General features: G+C 45.8%; 1 protein-coding gene and 1 pseudogene across 5 annotated transcripts in view; both read left to right on the top strand.

The window, feature by feature from the left end:
* The window catches only part of XXYLT1 (xyloside xylosyltransferase 1), a 238916-nt gene that overhangs the window by 118467 nt on the left and 100168 nt on the right, over positions 1–20281 (top strand). The gene's annotated exons all lie outside the window — the stretch shown is intronic.
* On the top strand, positions 1732–2136 carry LOC101352353 (mitochondrial import inner membrane translocase subunit TIM14 pseudogene; annotated as a pseudogene).

The raw sequence follows: 20281 nt of genomic DNA, 5'->3' as shown, positions 1-20281 counted from the left end.
GGAGAACTCACTGCCTCCTTTGGGGAGGCTGGAGTCACCAGGAGAACTCAGTCCCTCCTTTGGGGAGGCTGGGGCCGCCAGGAAAACTCACTGCCTCCTTTGGGGAGGCTGGAGTCGCCAGGAGAACTCGACCTCACTTTTGGGGAGGCTGGGGTTGCCAGGGGAACTCAGTCCCTCCTTTAGGGAGGCTGGGGTCACCCGGACAACTCACTGCCTCCTTTGGGGAGGCTGGAGTCACCAGGAGAACTCAGACCCTCCTTTGGGGAGGCTGGAGTCGCCAGGAGAACTCACTGCCTCCTTTGGGGAGGCTGGAGTCGCCAAGAGAACTCAGTCCCTCCTTTGGGGAGGCTGGGGTCGCCAGGAGAACTCACTGCCTCCTTTGGGGAGGCGGAGGTCTCCAGGACAACTCAGTCCCTCCTTTGGGGAGGCTGGAGTCACCAGGAGAGCTCAGTCCATCCTTTGGGGAGGCTGGGGTTGCCGGGAGAACTCGGCCTCACTTTTGGGGAGGCTGGGGTCTCCAGGAGAACTCAGCCCCAACTTTGGCATCTCCCTGTCTAGGTACTCTGCTCTCTCCATACTCAAGTCCAGAAGGATGTGGTTGAGTTTTCAGTCCAGTGTCACCCTGCATCCTTTGGTGGATGTGACTCAGAGGCAAGCCCCCTGGCTGCTTTTGGTGTTGGGTTTAGATGGTGTCTGCATTTTTAGGTGGTGGAACTTTATCCCTTTCAACCGTCACTGTCCGTGCTGAAGTGTACACAGCCATTCAAACCTGACAGGAAGGGGATTGCTTTGCCTCATGTGACCTTGCCGCAGAGGTGACTGAACTCTTCTGTGTGTTCTCACGTCCTCAGGTATCTCTGAGGCTGCTCTTTCATGGTTGGATTCCTCAAGGCCTGGAGCCTCTGGAAATGCAAAGTGGGCTCTGGGAGAAAAACCCATCCAAGTAGACTTGAGGGTTTTTTAAAGCTGCTCAGATACTCAAAGTGCCTGCCATTTGCCTTGGCTGTGCTTGGCAAGAGGAAATGGGGAAAATGTAGCACAACTATAATTAAATAAATGACGGGGGGAAAAAAAAAGTTGAGAGTAGCTCCCAGCATAATGTTTGCTTTTTCTGTGAAAAATGCATTTGGAATCCCAGTAAACCACCTTGTGGTGAAGCAGGACAAAGGTAGAAGTTTCTAGCTGGACTTAGCTTAGGGAAAAAGTTATAAAAATGGGTAGCTCTGGCTGCCTTGAAAAAGAATCCTAAAGAATTTGAGATCATGTCAGTATGCCTTAAATGCCAATGTATATCAATGTAAATCTGATACACATTGCCTGAAAATGGGTATTTTTCTATGAGGTGGTTAATTAATTCCTTTACAAATGTTGTTGTTTGTACCTGCTGGTGGTGGCTGTGTCTCTGTCCAGTAGAGCTGTGAGGTTGGTAGCTGTGGTCTCTGGGCGGGGGTGACCTGCTCTTCCAGTGGTGCCAGGAGAGCTGAGCCGGAACCACCGCTAGGAGAGTAGTAGCAGTTGAACTGACCGTTCCTGTGCAGGATTTGCAGGCCGAATGGAGCCCTGGTGGTACAACGGTTAAGCACTCAGCTGCTAACCAAAAGGTTGGCAGTTCAAACCCACCCAGTAGCTCTGCAGGAGAAAGCCCTGGCGATCTGCTCCTGTATAGATTACAGCCTAGAAAACCCTATGGAGCAGTTTTACTATGTCACAGAGGTCACTATGAGTCAGAATCGACTCGACGGCACCTAACAACAACAACATTATTTTGCGAACCATGAAGCACGTGGAACCTCAAGTAAAACAAGTTTGTCAAAGCCTACTAAAGTCTGCCATCATGGTGGCTGTTACAGAAGGGGGTTTGAATTCAGTATGTCAAAACGGGAAGCAGCGGTAATAGTGGGTTTAAGCTGTCCTGCCAATAAAGGAAAAAATAAGAGATGCTCGTCATGAATTATACTCTTACATCACCCAGACAAGGGATGATCGCCTTATAGAACAGCTGAAATCAATGAAGCTAAAGATTAGAAGGTCGAGCTAAAGAATGAAGTAAATGTATGATGAATTTTAAAGTCCATACTGTTGTTTTTGTTCTAAGTTAGGTGCCTTCGAGTCAGTTCTGACTCACAGTGACCCTGTGTACAACAGAATGATACACTACCCAGTCCTGCGCCATCCTCACAATCATTGTTATGCTGGAGCCCATTGTTGTAGCCACTGTGTCAGTCCATCTCGTTGAGGGTCTTCTTCTTTTTCTCTGACCCTCTACTTTTACTAAGCATGATGTCCTTCTCCAGGGACTCGTCCCTCCTGATAACATGTTCAAAATATGTGAGATGAAGTCTCACCATCCTTGCTTCTAAGGATCATTCTGGTTATACTTCTTCCACGACAGATTTATTTGGTCTTCTGGCAGTCCATAGTATATGAAATATTCTTCGCCAGCACCATAATTCAAAGGCGTCAATTCTTCTTTTGTCTTCCTTATTCATTGTGCAGCTTTCACATACATATGAAGCAATTGAAAACACCATGGCTTGGATCAGGCATACCTTAGTCCTTACAGTAACATCTTTGCTTTTTAACACTTGAAAGAGGTCTTTTGCAGCAGATTTGCCCAGTGCAATGCGTTGTTTGAATAGTCTGTACTAGTTTGCATGTACGAGTACCAACTTTTTGTCATAAAATACTTCAAAGCTTTGATTTTAAAAAAAGTTTTAATTTATAAGCAATACATGTCTGTTTTGAAAAGATAAAAAAGAAAATAATTGCACATTTTACCACAATGAAGTTTTAGCATATTTTCTTCTAGTTTCCTATGTAGATATATGTAGATACATACATGAACATATATTTGACATGCTGGTAATCGTATAATAATATATGTGACAATATTATATATTTTACAATATTATATATACACTATTAGATATTTTAGGGGCCGTGGTGGTGCAGTGATTAAAGCGCTCAGTTGTGAACCAAAAAGGTTGGTGGTTCAAACCCGCCAGTAGCTCTACAGGGGAAAGATGTGGCAGTCTGCTTCTGTAAAGATTTACAGCCTTGGAAACCCTATGGGACAGTTCTACTTTGTCCTATAGGGTTGCTATGAGTCAAAATCAACTCGATGGCAGTGGGTTTGGTTTAGTTTTTTTACTAGATATTTTTAAATATTTATATTTTTATGATTACACAAGTATATATATACATATATATAGTAGGAAACTTGGAAAAATGTAAAGAAGAAATTTTAAATAATGTGTAATGTCACTGTGAGGTGAGAGTATGTGGTAGCTAGTCTGCAAAGATGGCCTCCTAATGAGCCATGCCTCCAGTATTTACTCACACCTTAGTGTAGTTCCCTTTCCTTGCATTTGGGCTGGCCCTGTGACTTGTTTTTGACAAACAGGAAATGGTGGAAGTGATGCCGCATGAGTTCTGAGGCTAGGTCATAAGAAGCCTTGCAGTTTCCACCTGGGTCTCTGGGAACACTTGCCCTTGGCCAGCTCCCACTTGGATCCCAGCTGCCATGCTGTGCAAAGCCCAAACCCCAGAGCAAGCCCACATGAAAGTGCTCTGGTTGACAGGCCCAGCAGAGTTCTCTGCCAACAGCCAGCATCAACTGCTAGCAATATGTGTACGCCATCTTGATCATCTAGCCTGGTTGAGCCTTGACATGACTCCAGCCCCAGCCACCATCTTCCTGCATCCACATGAGAGATTCCACATGAGAACCATCCAATTATGCCTGGCTGACCCATAGAACCGTGAGGACTAGCAACACATTGCTGTTTGAAGCCACTAAGCTTTGGGGTCATTTGTTAACGCAGCAGCAGATAACTGGCACAGTGTGCGGGCTAATTTAAAAACAAATTTTATTAAACGGCAGCCTGGTAAGGCAAAAGAACCCAGACTCTAGAGCCAGCCAGGCCTGATTTGAATCCCCCCCCTCCGGCCCCCTCCACCACACTATCACTTAGCAGCTGTATGACCTTAGGCAAATTGGTCGGCTACCGGACACCTTAATTTTCTACACTTGTAAAACGGAAATTGTGAGGCTGAAAAGTATTCGAGTGTCTCACACATAGTAGGTACTAGAGAAAGGTTAGTTTCCGTATGGTGATAGTTAATGATCAAGAGTAATGCTGATAAGGAAGACAGGCAAACAGCAGCAGCAGTGATTACATAATGAAAATCCTACTGGACTTGCATTTTTGGAGGCTAGGAACAATGTCTTATTCATTTATGAATCTCCTATGTACTTGGCACAGTGCATATCACACAGTAGGGACTTTATGGCTCCCTTGGCTTGGCCTGGGGGAGATATGTATATCTGTGCCTGATATATATCTGCACTGTCCTGAGAAGAAAACAGGTGGGTCATAAGTGAGGCGGAAAGCCTGCCCTCTGTTCAGAATCGCAGGTAGCAGGCCTGGGATGGGTCTTGGAGACCATCTGTTCCAAACCCCCTGTCTTTACAACCTGGAAAAATTGATGCCCAGAGAGGAAGTGACTTGCCCAAGATTGGAACCTGTAAGCCAGGACTCTAAGCCAGTGTCCTGCCTGCTCACATTTGCCTAAAATTCCTAAGGTCACATTTCATTAAACAAAGTAGAGCCCACTGGATTACTTGTTTTAAAAAAAAAGGAAAGAAAAGGTGCTAGAAGTGCCTCTGCCATGCAGTTTTCCCCTTCTTGATAATGAAATTCTCTTTTTGGAATACTGCACAGTTGACCAAAACAGTACGCTTAGCTCCTGTCAGATGGTAGGCCGTGCCAAGAAATTCTTCCCTCACTGGAAGGTTCTGGTGTTACCTGCTACAGCAGAACCAGAAGAGGAGGAAACGTCGGAGTTGCTGTTGTGGCTTTGGGCCTGTCATCTGAGCACTTGGGGGTTTCAGTGACCCTCTTGGAAAGTCTCCAGCAGCCCAGGCCAGAGGGCCACTATCTGTACCAAAGCCAGCCGCCCACAGGCCGGTCAGCCGTGGAAAGCCAGGTGCTCACTGCTTGATCGCTCCCGGAACAGACCGTGTTAATAAAAATGCTTCAGTCATTTTTTGTGAGTTGTGTCTGAACTGTGCTTGATTTTGTTCATTTTCTAGCTAAGGAAATTCAGGCATTATGAAGAGAGGAGAGTAGATGTAGCCATACCCACCCACTGCCATCAAGTGGATTCCGACTCATATAGATCCCATAGGGTTTCCAAGGCTGTAAATCTCTACGTAGGCCGACTGTCATATCTTTCTCACTTGGAGCCGCTGGTGGTTTTGAACCACTGACCTTTTGGTTGGCAGACCATCGCTTTAACCACTGCACCACCAGGGCTCTGTAGCCATACCAGGCCTTAGTAATCACACTCAGGGATGATGATGGGCTAATTTGGGTGCTCTCTGCAGTGTGCTTAGAAGCCGTGGTCCCCAGCCAGGGTCTCTGAAGCCATAGGGTCTTAGAAGACATTAAGAGACATGACAGCTAAATGCAATCCTGGACATGAAATTTTGTTTTGGGGATAATTGACACTTTTCAGATGGGATTGTGGATTAAATGGCAGTGATGTGTTAATGTTAGTTTTCTAGTTTTGGTGTTGGTACTGTTGTGATGAAAGACAGTGCCCTTGTTTTTTGGGAAGCTCACACTGAAATGTTGAGCGGTTAAAACTTGTTTTTTATTTATTTTTGCTTTCAGCTACCATTACGTCCACTCAGCATTGTGTTTTATGTCTTCAATTAGAATTGAAATAAATAACTTGAATTTTATTAAATTAAAAACTAAATAAAGGAAATGAGAATGTTAATTAAGTAGAGAAATGAATTAAGTGAATCCATGTGCTTAAGTGCCGTGTGGTAGACAGAATCTTTTCACTTGTAAATCAGTGACGGGAAAAAATTGTAAAGCAGGTTTCTTGGTGGTGAAAAGTTTGGAGACCCCTGCTCCATAGGAAGGCTAGGTTTGTGTTTCGAATGGAAACTGGAATCTGGACTTCCAGCCCAAGGGCTAGTGTCTTGACTTCTCCATGTTCTCATGCAATTCTTATGAGACCCCTAGTCAGAGGGCCTCCTCTTGACCTCCTAAATGGAGATGAAAGCAGTGAAACTTGGTCTGTATCTCGGGGAGAAAACTGAAAATGGGGATAATAAACCCTACTTGTGAGGATTAAATGAGGTAAAATATATAAAAGTACCTCCCTGGTATCTGGCGTATAAGTACTTCATCATTTCATACGTGAAGTAGATTGTCATTTTTTTTATGATCTTTTTTTTAATGCAACATAAAAATTAATAAGATAACACGACATTTTGGCAAGAACACTGGCCTGGGAGACAGGAAACCTGAAGAGCTAATTGACCATTGGCAAGTTAGTTTACAAATTATCACAGGTGGAAGATGCCGCTATTGAAAAGGTTACAACCACATATGTATTTTTCTTCTGCTGACAAAGGTAAGGGAACGAGTAGTTCTTCACATGTAAATCTCAGAGAAGTATTTCTAGGTTCATAAAATGGAGAAACTGGGTTTTCTCCTTGAAGGTTGCTATTATGTGGATTTCTGAGCACAAGGAAGATGTGGGCCCACTCTTTCCTCAACTCCATGGTCCTAGGGAGAAGTCAAGGACTATGGCTAAGGGCAGGCTTCTCCCCCTTGGTGAGAAGTTAGCTGTTTTCTATCTGATCCCACTTACCTTCTTGTGTCAGGATCTCATTAGTACAAGTCTCTCGCTTGGATGTAGGTTCCTGCTGTACTCAGCTAGTGTGGAGGCTGAGGAGACCCTGTGGCCTTGAGTCTGAGGGTACTGGTAGGCTGCAAGACCCCTGTCATGGATTGAATTATGCCCCCGCAAAAATGTGTGTATCAATTTGACTGGGCCATGATTCCCAGTATTGTGTAGTTGTCCTCCATTTTGTGATTATAATTTTATGTTAAAGAGGATTAGGGTGGGATTGTAACACCCTTACCCAGGTCACATCCCTGATCCAATGGCCTACACCACCTTTTATCATACAAGAGATAAAATAAAAGGAAAGGGAAGAAAGTAGAGAGTGGGGGAAGTCATACCACCAAGAAAGCAGTGCTGGGAGCAGAGTGCATCCTTTGGACCTGACGTTCCTGTGCTGAGACGCTCCTAGACCAAGGGAAGACCGATGCATCACAAGGACCTTCCTCCAGAGCCGACATTGAATTCCTTCCCCTGGAGCTGACGCCCTGAATTTGGACTTGTAGCCTACTAGACTGTGAGAGAATAAATTTTTCTTTGTTAAAGCCGTCCACTTGTAGTATTTCTGTTATAGCAGCACTAGATGACTTAAGACAATCCCCTTTAGAGAAGGATGAGTCTGCTGGTGAAAGGAGCTCAGACAGTTCAACCCCAGGAAAGAGTGGTGGATTCATTGTGCCCACTGGGAAGAGCTGTTGCCAAAATACAGCAACCTTGCCGCTGAAGTGCAAGAGGGAGCCGAGGGGCTCGAACATTGAAAGCAAAACTGTCTGTGCTTGCTTAGGCACCGTAGTCAGAGACCCATCGGTGAATCCACATCTAGCACACATTTGCTGATGTGCAATAGGTTTTCACCATCAGAATGGAACAAAGTGGTGGCTACACAAAAGTTTTGCCACCAGGAACAATTTCAGCAGATGTAAAAGATGTTTGTGTAAGTTACCCCCAAGTGAGGTATCCAGCTCACAAAACTCCCATGGGCATTACAGAAACAGTTTTGGGGTTGTGTTCCTACTCTGGGCCCTGGTGGCGCAGTGGTTAAGGGCATGGCTACTAACCAAAAGGTCAGCAGTTCGAATCCACCAGTTGCTCCTTGGAAACCCTATGGGGGCAGTTCTACTCTGTTCTGTAGGGTCGCTATGAGTCAGAATTGACTCGATGACAACAGGTTTTGTTTTGTTTTGTTTTGTTTTTTGTGTTGCTACTCTGACGGTCCTCCAGTTCTCTGGAGTCAGATCATCTCTGGTTTCATTCCCTTACAAGTGACTATGCTGGGTTCCAAGAGGCATAAGTGGGACATGAATGTGGGAAGCCAGGGAGGGAGTGAAGTGTGAGGCAGTGATGAAGGACAGGAAGTCCTTCAGAAAGGCAGCTCAGGGTCAGCAGGCACAGATCCTGGCCAACTTGGAAGAAGTAAGGGCTGAGCAGAGGTCTGGAAGGGAAGCAGACAAGTCTGGGCAGAACCACACCAGCAGCTCTATTGCAGCGAGGGGACTCTGTGAACAAGGAAAAGAGATCTAGATGTGAGTCAGATGGCACGGATTTAGTTTTTACTTTGCCTTTATTGACCATGTGACCTTTGCAAATGTAGTCTCTTTGGGTCTCTATTTCTTCATCTGTAGAGTGGGTGGAATAATACTTGCCTGCTGTGGAAGGGACTGCTAATTGCTGCCCTATATTCATTTTCTCCCTTTTCATTTATAAGTGAATCCCATTTGTTTTGGGTAACATTATGCCCAGTAAAAGAATGTATTTCATAGCCTCCCTTGCAGCTAGGCATGGCCACGTGACTATATTCTGGCAAGTAAGATAAAAGAAAAAGGTGTTAAGGACTACCAGGAAGGTTGCTTAAAAGGTCTGACTCATTGTGGGGGAAGAAGGATGTCCTTTCCCCTTCTTCTTTTCTGTTGTCTGGAACATAGACAAGTTGGCTGGAGCCCCAGTAGGTGTCTTGCACCATGAGGCAACCTTGAGGATGGAAACCAGATCTAGGATAGCAGAGCAGAAGGGTGAAGGAATCTGGACTGGACCCTTGATAACTTCATGGAGCAGCTATACCATGCCTGCACAGCTTAGCTATGATCTCATGTGTGTGTAAATAGGTCTTCCGTTATATGCACCTGACCCTAATCCACACGGATGCATCTACCCACTAGGGTTGTTTTAAGGATTAAATGAGCTAAAGCATGGGAAGGAGTTTTATGAGCTTGGAATGCACTTTGAACACTGTGAAGTGCAGTAAAAGTATAAAGAATTAGTCCTGTTACTGTCCTTGTCATATGGAGGGGCAGCACTGCAGCGTTAGGCCCTGGCAGGTTGGCGGGGCCCACGGGAGAAGCACGTGCCAGGAAGAGCACGTGGGTGGGGAGCTGTGGGCAGCAAGGGAAACCTTAGTTTTCCTAATTTCACACTGAGTCTGTAAGTGTATCGAGGACTCAAATGTCGTAAAGAGGGAGAGTGGGTAAAAGATGTAAAGAGAGAGTGCACATGATATTAGAAGCAAGAGCCCCCATAATTCCAGTAAAGAACCTCAAAATGGGGGATTTTAAAAGCTGTGCTATGAGAGTTTGGGCAGACCAGTGGTAGCTGTATCATTGTTTTCAAAACACACCTGTATGTTCTGCCCAAAGAAGATAGCTTTCTGTAGCTTCCATCCTCAGGATCTTAGAAAACCGCCTGTTGGTGAAGAACAAAGACCAGGTTATCAGCTTAAAACCTGTTGCCGTCGAGGCGATTCAGACTCATAGCAACCCTATAGGACAGAGCAGAACTGCCCCGTAGGATTTCCAAGGAGCGGCTGGTGGATTCGAACTGCCGACCTTTTGGTTAGCAGCCAAGCTCTTAACTGCTGCACCACCAGGACTTCATCAGCTTAAATGTTGGTGAACAAAGTCAAAATGTGGTCCCGCCCAAAATAGGATGGAAATGTTGGCTTAAGCTTTTGGAGACAAAAAATAGTCGATAGCAGACACGAGGAGAGATACAAGTCTTGGAGAAGACAACAGGGCCCACGGACATCTATACCACAGATGTGGAAGAAGGGGGATATTCTGCCTTTCAGATCTAAAATTCCATTTCCCCTACATATTGAACTGCATAAAGAAGTACATGAGCTATAATTTCCTATTGACAAAAGAAGTGAGAAGAAAATTGAGACCAGGTGCTATATATGTTGTTTTATTATATATTGTCCCTTATATATGTCTTATTATAGAGGTTCAAATAAATTCTGCCCTGTCCTAAAGGATATGATTTATACCTAGTCACAGAGGTGCTAAGGGCGAGGAAGGAGACCCATGTTACGCAGTTGCTGAAGCAAAAACCGTGTGTTTTCATACTAATTTGTTTTGTTTTGTCCACAAAATGGGAACTGATAGTTATAAAAAATGTTATGGCTGAGCCATAGCTAACATCAGAACTCAGTTTTCCATGCTTAATTTTGGGAGGGAGTGGGTAGGGCTAGGAGGAAGAAATTATTTTATAGCTAATATGTAAAACTGACTGTGGTCATTAATTTCAACCCCCTGACCCAAACCTTTTACCAGAGCTGCTAACAGGTTGCATAAATCACTCTTATGAGCTCCGTTTCCCTTCCGTTCCCCTCCTCCCTCAGAGGTGGGGGCAGCTGCTACTGTGGAAAACATAGATTAGCACAGGGGACAGTCAGGACTTCCGGGCTAAGCAGAGCCTGTAGAACTGAGGGCTAGTTGTATCCTGGCCATCTTGGGGCCCAGAAGGCAGGGTAGCGTGGGGTGAAAAGAAAGGGCATGAGGCTTTAGAGTCCAGCTCTGCCAGTTATCAGCTGTGTGATCTTGATTATCATACTTCTTGATTTCTTCATCTGTCAAATAGAAATAATAATATTAACCTCATAAAACGTTTTGATGGTTAAATGAATATAATGTGTTTATACATGTTGGCTGTTGTCATTAAAAACTTATTTGCAACTTACTTTTGTTGAGGTTAAACCCTTTTTCCAGAAGTTTCTCCATTGGTCTCTGCTTAGTGAAAGAAAACCCCGATAGTCTGCAAGCTCCTTGGGGGTGAGGGTCTTAAGGAAGGTGGCTTGCCCAAAGAAGTCCCAGTTAATGTATCGAGATGACCTGGATGGAGCTGTATTTTCACTCTTGATGTAGAGGCATTTCTTGTTTTTACTGTAAAGATTTTTCCAGTTGCCATCAAGTCGACTCTAACTCATGGTGACACATATCTGTCAGACTAGAACTGTGCTTCATAGGGTTTTCAATGGCTGATTTTTTGGCAGTAGATCTCAAGGCCTTTCTTCCAAGGAGCTTCTGGGTGGATTCAAACCTCCAGTCTTTCAGTTAGCAGCCAGGCATTAACCAGGGACTAATTATAAAGATAACCTGTAAACCTATTGCCATCAAGTCGATTCTGACTCATAACAACCCTATAGGACAGAGTAGAACTGCCCCACAGGGTTTCCAAGTCTGTAATCTTTACAAAAGCAGACTGCCACGTCTTTGTCCCACAGAGCAGCAGGTGGGTTTGAACTGCTGACCTTTCAGTTAGCAGTGGAGTGCTATAGCCACTGTGCAGCCAGGGCTCCCTATTGTAAAGCTAAAACCAAAAAACCAAACCCGTTGCCATCGAGTCTGTTCCAACTCATAGCAACCTTATAAGACAGAGTAGAACTTCCCCGTAGGGCTTCCAAGGAGCGGTTGGTGGATTCGAACTGCCGACCTTTTGGTTAGCAGCCTAAGCTCTTAACCTCTGTGCCACCAGGGCTCCATTGTAAAGATAATAGGCTTAAAAAAGGGACATCAGAGCTGTCTCAGAAACTTGTGATTGATCAAACAAGCTATTGAGGGAAGCAGATCTGCATTTGTCTTCAGTTCCAACACTTACTTGCTGTGTTGTCTTACACAAGTTGCCAAAACTCTGTGAGCCTCATTTGAAAATTAAAAAAACAAAAAACTGTTGCCGTCAAATCGGTACCGACTCATAGTGACCCTATAGTACCAGAGTAGAACTGTCCCTTAGGGTTTCCAAGGAGTGGCTGGAGGATTCAGACTGCTGACCTTTTGGTTAGCAGCTGAGCTCTTAACCATTGTGCCACCAGGGCTACCATCTGAAAATGGGAGGTACGAATATCCACCCCAGCACGCAAAGAACCATGACCAGCTGAGGTGCGTGCTGAGGGCAAAGGGAATTCAGAATGGGTGGTGGAAGAAGATAGTTCTAAATACCAGTTACAACCATGTGACCAGCTGCAGAAACAAGGGCTATAATTATTATGAGTATTTCTTCCTTGTATGTGTGCATCAAATATTTTTGTTTTCTTTACTTATAAAATAGAAGATGTAAACAGGGCTAGTGCATTTTTGGTTGTATGCATATTAGTTGTATCATGTTAGGCAAAAGTATGACTTTGTAATTGTTTTTATTTAGAGATTGTGTATGGTTTAAGGAGATACGTACAGGTGCCAAGTTGACAAGGGTTGGACTGTGATGGTTAAGGTTGTACGTCAACTTGGATGGGCCATGATTCTCAATGGTTTGGCAGTTATGTAATGATGTAATCTGGCAGTTATGTAATGATGTAGTCATCCTCCATGATGTGATCTGATGTGATCACTCAATCAGTCGTAGGGGAGTTTCCTTGGGGATGTGACCTGCATCTAATATATATGGATGTTCTGGCAAAGCTTGCTGGCTTTTGCTTGATCTGGATCCTGCATCTGGCTCATCATCATCTGACCTCTGGTTCTTGGGACTTGAGCCAGTGGCCTTGTATATTGCCTGCCAATCTTGGGATTAGTTCGCCTTCCCAGCCTGTGAGCCAGCAGCCTGCCGTCTGACCCGCCGATCTTGGTTCATCAGTTCTTGCGGCTACATGAGTTGGGAGAAGCTGCCATCCTGACACCTGACACATGGACTTGGGATTTTCCAGCTTCTACAACCGTGTGAGCCATTTCCTTGAGATAAATCTCTGTCTTGCTCTCTCTGTATATACACTTCCCTGATTTTGCTTCTGTAGAGAACCCAGCCTAAAACATTAGACTGGAAGCACTCACTTGTCTATGCCAAGAAATTTGGAAGACAGCCACTTGGCCAACCGACTAGAAGAGATCTATATATGTGCCCATTCCAAAGAAAGGTGATCCAACAGAATGTGGAAATTATCAAACAATATCATTAATATCACATGCAAGTAAAATTTTGCTGAAGATAATTAAAAAATGGTTGTAGCAGTACATTGACAGGAAACTGACAGAAATTCAAACTGGATTCAGAATAGAACATAGTATGAGAGATATCATTGCTGATGTCAGATGGATCTTGGCTGAAAACAGAGAATACCAGAAGGATGTCTGCCTGTGTTTTATTGACTATGCAAAGGCATTCGAATATGTGGATCATAACAAATTATGGATAACTTTGAGAAGAATGGGGATTCCAGAACACTTAATTTTTCTCATGTGGAACGGGTACATAGACAAAGAGGCAATCGTTTGAACAGAACAAGGGGATACTGTGTGGTTTAAAATCAGTAAAGATGTGCATCAGGGTTGTACCCTTACACCATTCTTATTCAATCTGTATGTTGAGCAAATAACCCAAGAAGCTGGACTATGTGAAGAGGAACATGGCATCAGGATTTGTGGAAGACCCATTAACAACCTGTGTTATGCAGATGAAACAGCCTTGCTTGCTGAAAGCGAAGAGGACTTGAAGCCCTTACTCATGAAGATCAAAGACCATAGCCTTCAGTATGGATTACACCTCAACATAAAGAAAACAAAACCTCACAACTGGACTGATAAGCAACATCATGATAAATGGAGAAAAGATTAAATTGTCAAAGATTTCATTTTACTTGGATCCACAATCAATGCCCATGGAAGCAGCAGTCAAGAAATTCCAACGACATATTACATCGGGCAAATCTGCTGCAAAAGACCTCTTTCAAGTGTTAAAAAGCAAAGATGTCACTTCGAGGACTAAAGTGGGCCTTAGTATTTTCAATTACCTCATATGCATTTGAAATCTGGACAACAAATGAGGAAGACTGAAGAAGAATTGATGCCTTTGAATTATGGTGTTGCCGAAGAATATTGTGTATACCATGAGCTGCCAGAAGAATGAACAAATCTCTCTTGGAAGAAGTACAGTCAGAATGCTCCTTAGAAGTGCAGATAGCAAGACTTCATCTCATGTACTTTGATGTGTTATCACAAGGGACCAGTCCCTGGAGAAGGACATCATGTTGGTAAAGTAGAGGGTCAGTGAAAAAGAGGAAGACCCTCAACGAAATGGATTGACACCATGGCTGCAACAATGGGCTCAAACTTAGCAATGATTGTGAGTGGCGTAGGACTGGGCAGTGTTTTGTTCTGTTGTACTTACATTCGCTATGAATTGAAAGTGACTTGACGGCACCTAACAACAACAATATCCACCTTGCACATCCGCAGTGAGGCTCATCAGCTGAGTCAATAAATGCAAAGCCCTCAGTATAGGCCTGGCACACAGACATGCTCTCCCTCCTCTCCTGGAGATGGAGTGTTTGTCTGGTGAGTCTGGAGGAACCCCAGAGTCCATGTCCAAAGGCTTGGACTCTTGGCACATTCTATATGTTCCTTTGCAGCAGCTCTTCCCATAGCCAGTCAGCAGTCCTGCAGCTAGGCCTCACTGCTAAGGGAATGTAGAAGACGTGAAGCCCAGCCCGGAAGTGAGCCAAGTTTTTTCTTGTAGGATGTGAGAACCATGGCACTTCCAACCAGTCAATTCCAGCTGTGGATCCCCTTATGGGCACAGCTGGGCGTGTGCACGTGATGGTGGCTCTCCATCACGGCCTGAGAGCCACTCCAGCTCCCACCCACCAACGGGAGAAGCCAGTCTGGTGTGGCTGGTGTGGCACCATCCTGTAGGCCTCAAAACAACTTTGGCTCGGAGCCTCTCACCGTTAGAGAAGTCTCTACTTCTTTTCACTTGCCGTTTAGCTTCTGCAGGCCAGAGGGGCTGCTGAGAAGCGAGTAAAGAGTGCCAGAGTTTATGGTGAAGCAGGTGGCAAATTGCCACAGTATTTCAAAGCCAGCAATGAGAACATGAGCTGTCTTTCCCAGCAGCTGCTTCCGAGGTCCTCAGCCTCATGACGTCCGAGTCACACAGCTCGGCATTGTCCTAATTTCCCCTTCTCCCCGAACCCTCTCCTGGTTAGTGGAAAGCTTGGGCTGATTTACTGAGGTGAAAGCCCTCTGATGTGTTGTAAATGTTTATCTCTGGGAAGCTCTGAAGTGATTTCAAAACAGAAAGGGAGAGAAGGCGCTAACATATTAATCTGCCCCTCCGAGAAGGCCTGTTTTGTTTCCCAGGATGGAGACTCAGTGCTTCCCTAAGCATGTCTTTTCATAATTTCCTGCTCTGTTTCTGTTTTGTTGGCATTTTGTGTGTGTGTGTGTTAAGATTTTTTGCGTGTGTCTGTCAGGAATTGTTTCTGGGGATGGGAGGCGGGGAGGGGAGAGGAAAGGAGACTTTTTTGTTTGTCTTCTGGGATTTTTTTTTTTTTTAATCTTTTGCTGTTTGTTTTTGGGTATAATTAATTACTCACTCTGGGTTGTAATTCCATCCATGGTCAGATGACATGTCTTGTGGCTGGTTTAATTGAGAGCTGATGATGAGTTGTCCCAAGCCTGTTTCCACAGGGGTGTGTTGATTTGTGAGGGGAGTGTTGATGTGGGGATCTCCCAGCTGGTTCTAAGGTCGTGAATATTGCCTTCTGTAGTGCACCTGTGCAGAAGTACAGACCCTACTGCCCACTAGGGTCAGCACTCAGGGCCTCAGACACCTGGCAGTCAATGTAGGCCTCCTTAACCCTGAGAACAATCATCTGGGCAGCCCTCTCCTCTCCCAGTCCTCCTCAGTGCTGTCCAGGGCTGTGACGGTGAAGGTGGTCGAGGGGTCTTGAGGGTCTTGAAAGCTACATCTTTAGCCAGCACTCTAGATCGTGTCCTTCACCTCCAACTTGTTAGAGCCGTGGGGGCACCATCTCTTTAGCCTGAAACTGGGGTGTGAGAGGATGCGGGTGAGCAGATATACCCCCTGGTGACGATAGTGCCGTATTTCTGACTCTACCCCTGGAGCTGAAGTTCAAGGGGAAGTAAGTTCTCAGACCAGAAAGTCCACCCAGATCTGTAGCATCTTTCCCCACTTTGGGTTGCCATAGTTCTGTGGCTCCTGTCTTATGGCCAAACAGTCACCATTCCTGTGCTTGGGGGCTTCATCCAGGGCCCCTGAACCACCCTCTGTGCCCTGGAGGCAGCAATTCTTCCATTTCCTCAATTAGCCCAGGTCGGCCTGCCCAATCTCTTGCCAAACTGTTATCTCCCATGGAAACCAGTGTTTAAAACTATATCTGCTGACCCATGAGGTGGCCATGCTGGAGCTCTTCTAGGTTCTCTCATCTACCAGGAGGCCTGGTCAGCCTGCAGCAGGCAGGACACTCAGCACAAGTGTGTTCCTCACACACTAGGGGCCCACACAAGACTCTTCCTAACACATAGGCGTGCTTCTCTGCACCTGAGAAAATGACATAGGCCACATGCACATTGATACTCTAATTCTTGCTTTTGTGATTTAAACGAATACTTGAGAAGATTTATAAGTACAAAGGGCTAGTTGGAAGGCTCAGCCAATTGGAAGCAGCAGCAAACACTTTTCCAGGAAGGAGCAGGTCTAATAGAACAGAGGAGGGCAGGGCAGTGGGGTGGACAGTGAGTATTTTACTACTGGTCGCTGTAGGTCTCACACTAGGCCCTGAGCTTGTGTCTCCACAGTGACTCCATGTCCTGAATGTTAAGTCTGGTTCCTACGAATTTAGCGCGGCTCAAGGTATGTTCTTAGATGAACTTAAGGACCTGTTTGGTTTTGTTTTTTAAAGTCCTTGCCTGATGTTAATGTGAAAAAATGGAGAGTAATGTTCTCTTTCCCAAAAGCTGGCTATAATGTGTGTGGATGAATTACGGAGGTCTCATGTCTTTTCTTTGACTACTACTCATTAATCTTCAGGTTTATATTTTTATGAGACTCATATATATTATGAGTCACTTTGATGACTAAGGTGTGCCTAACCCAAACCATGGTATTTTCAGTCACCTCATATGCATGCGAAAGCTGGACAATGAATAAGGAAGACTAAAGAAGAATTGATGCATTTAAATTACGGTGTTAGCGAAGAATATTAAATATACCATGGACTGCCCGAAGAATGAACAAATCTGTCTTGGAACAAGTACAGCCAGAATTCTCCTTAGAATCCAGGATGGCAAGACTTTGTCTCATGTACTTTGGACATGTTATCAGGAGGGACCAGTCCCTGGAGAAGGACGTCATGCTTAGCAAGGCAGAAGGGTCAGAGAAAAAGAGGAAGACCTTCAACGAGATGGATTGACACAGTGGCTGCAACAATGGGGTCAAGCAGAGCAACGATTTTGAGGATGGTGCAGGACTGGGCAGTGTTTCGTTCTGTTGTACACAGGGTCGTTACGAGTCGGAACTGACTCAATGGCACCTAACAACAACAACATCAGTTGGGATCGCCTTGATGGCAACCAACAGCAACAATGACAACAACAAGCAGATACTCCATCAGCTGGTTGTGTTGGGTGCCTGCCTAGTCCTGTGCAAGACCCTTTGGGCCATGATACAATGTTTTCTGCTCCCTAGGGTGGAGGGTGGGACGAGTTACCAGTTGCCGTCAAGTCAATTCTGACTTATGGCAACCCCACGTGTTTCAGAGTAGAACTGTGCTCCATAGGGTTTTCAGTAGCTGTGATCTTTCAGAAGTAGATTGCCAGACCTTTCTTCCGAGGTGCCTCTGGGTGGATTCTAACCGCCAATCTATCGGTCAGTAGTCGAGTGCTTAGCCGTTTGCAGAGGGGGAGCTAATTCACACAAGAGCATTAGCTAGCGGGTCAGAAGACTGGGTTTTGGGACTAGCTTTACCACTTAGCTTAACTGACAAGTCATTCATTTATTCCTGAAATTTCAGTGGTCTTAGTGCTATCATTTACACTGTCCTCCAGCCAGCATCTTCTCTGGGCCATCCCTGTGGTTGTCCCTTCCATCTGTCTGCCTCTTAGACCGTGCTTTCAGCCTTCTAGATATAGTTCCCACACAGAGATGGCTACATCAGGATCAGCTGCCAGAGGAACAGGTCCCTTTAAAAAAGCCTCATCCTAATGAATTTCAGCATTCCTGGTAAGCATTGCTCCTCTTTTCAGCGGTGACACTTACAACTTGGCATCTTATTTCATAATTGCCTAACATGATAGCCGTCTGGACGGGTGCCCGCATGGCCGTGCAGCCTGCAGGGGGTGCTGTCGGCCTCCCAGAATGGAAGGGTGTGTCCTCAGCCTGAAAGGTGACCACTGAGGCAGTTGTTTCAAGTGGATGTCCAGGGGCTGCTTCATGCCGCGGTGGCTGCCTCTCTTCCTCCTAGCCTGGTGACCTCATTTGGTGAAGTCCCTCTTGAAACAAGTGTTAGCAACTTCTAGTAACCCTTCGCTGAAGGGTACTTTACCAATGAGGAATTGTAATAATATTAAAGCCTCTGAAATTGGGCTGTATTTGACCTTTCTCGATTCACTCCCGACATTCCCTAAAGGGCAGGAAGGGTACTCAGGTTTATTGAGGGGCTTATTAAGGCAAGGGTAGGGCTCCGCTGGGGAACCTGGGTGGCACGGGTGGTTTGCAATCCGCTGCTAACGTAAAGGTTGGTGGTTTGAACCCACCCAGCAGCTCCTCGGAAGAAAGGCCTGGCAAAGTGCTTCCATAAAGATTACAGCCCAAAAAACTCTATGAAGCAGTCCTACTCTGTAACACATGTAACTCATGGGGTTGCCATGAGTCGGAATCAACTCCCTCGCAGTGGGTTTGGTTTGGTTTAGGGCCGTACCAGATGAAGGAACTGGGTCTTTTCAGGACACACCCGATGTCCCTGAGCTCTGCCTCCCCAGCACATTCCTGTCCTCAAGGAGTGCTCTCTGTCACCAGGGCGGTGACCCAGGTACACAGGGAGCAGCCATCAGAGGCAGACAAGGGTGCGGGGAACACTGAACAGGAAGCCATGACTTCTGACCAGGCCCTCAGGTCAGGGAAGGAGGCCTTCAGGCTGTTCCTGCAGTATCAGTAGGAATTGGATGACGTGGAAAGACCAGGAACAAACATAGCACGTGGTGGCTTTCAGTGACAAGGAACGACTGACTGACCGGATGGCTTCTCTTTGTCTGTGCGGAAAGGTCATGTGAGAGTGTGGGGTGGTCCTAGAAAGAGCCCTGAGTGTAGGGGCTGCTGTCCCCACTGCCACCTCTGCCTGCCCACCTCCTTGCCTCCACTTTTTATTTTATTTTGTTATTCCAGTCTTCCTTTGTCCCAAACTTCCTGCTCCGAGCATGAACCTCTTCACTGTTGACTTACTATACTTTGGAAATGCCGGAGACCCTGGTGAGTCTCTAGAATTTACTCCTAGAAGTGAGAGCATCCTCCTGAGAAAAAAACATTTAAGAATCAAGGAAGAACCTGATCCTGGCAAATGTGTCTGCCTGAAGAGTTTCTTTAATTATAGGGAAATGACCATTTTCTTGTAGAGGACTTCTCTTAAAATCTGTGTTTGGCCAGCTGGTCTCTCTGCTCCAGAATTCTATTTGTCTGTCAGGGTCTTTGGCCCTCCTGCGTGCTCCTGCGCCCCTGTGTGGGTAGCAGCGGAGCCAGAGTCTCCCTGTCTGGAGCTCGTCTGCCATCAGAAGGGGAATCAGGATGCACTGGGAAGAGCTTGCTGGGCTTTCAAGTCAAGTGGACCAAGGTTCTCATCCAAGCTCCAACACTTATTTGCTGTGTGACCTTGAGTTATTGTTTTTAACCTTCTAAGTCTCTGCTTCTTCATCTAAAAATGGGAATAACTCCACTTAATACGTTGGGCAGTTACAGAGGTTAGAAATAAACGATGGCCTGTGCAATGCTGGACACTTCAAATCTATTAAAAAAAGAGTGCTTCTATGTGGCTGTCATGGATGTGATTGGAAGCACTCCCTGGGGCCACGACGATGAGCTCGCCCCTTCTTTCACCACCCAGGCAGTGTCACAAACCTCCCAGCATGCAGTCTTGAGGCTGCCACTCCCCAAAAAAACCCCAGTTGTCATGGAATCTCTTCCAACGCATGGTGCCCCCTGTGTGTGTCAGAGTAGAACTGTGCTTCATAGGGTTTTCAATGGCTGCTTTTTGTAAAGTAGATTGCCAGGCCTTTCTTCCAAGGTGCTACTAGGTGGGCTAGAACTTCTGACCTTTTGGTTAGCAGCCGAGCATGTTAACCATTTGCACCACCCAGGCTGCCCCATCTCCAGGCCAAAGGCCCTTGCCCTCCACCCCCTTTCCTTGACAGAACCTGCCGTGACATGGTTTCTTTGCTTTAGATGGTGCCGCTTTCCTGCCCCTGCTTATGAGGGCTCTGCTCCACCTTGGGTAAGAGCTGCCTGAGACCCTGAATATGCCAGTTTGGGGTGCAGGAGATGGACCCAGAGAAAGAAGAGAAAGGGCTGGAGGGCGTGTGAGCTG

Source organism: Trichechus manatus, unplaced genomic scaffold (genome assembly GCF_000243295.1).
Source record: "Trichechus manatus latirostris isolate Lorelei unplaced genomic scaffold, TriManLat1.0 scaffold00026, whole genome shotgun sequence".
NCBI classification, from domain to species: domain Eukaryota; kingdom Metazoa; phylum Chordata; class Mammalia; order Sirenia; family Trichechidae; genus Trichechus; species Trichechus manatus.
This window is presented reverse-complemented; position numbering and strand designations above follow the sequence as displayed.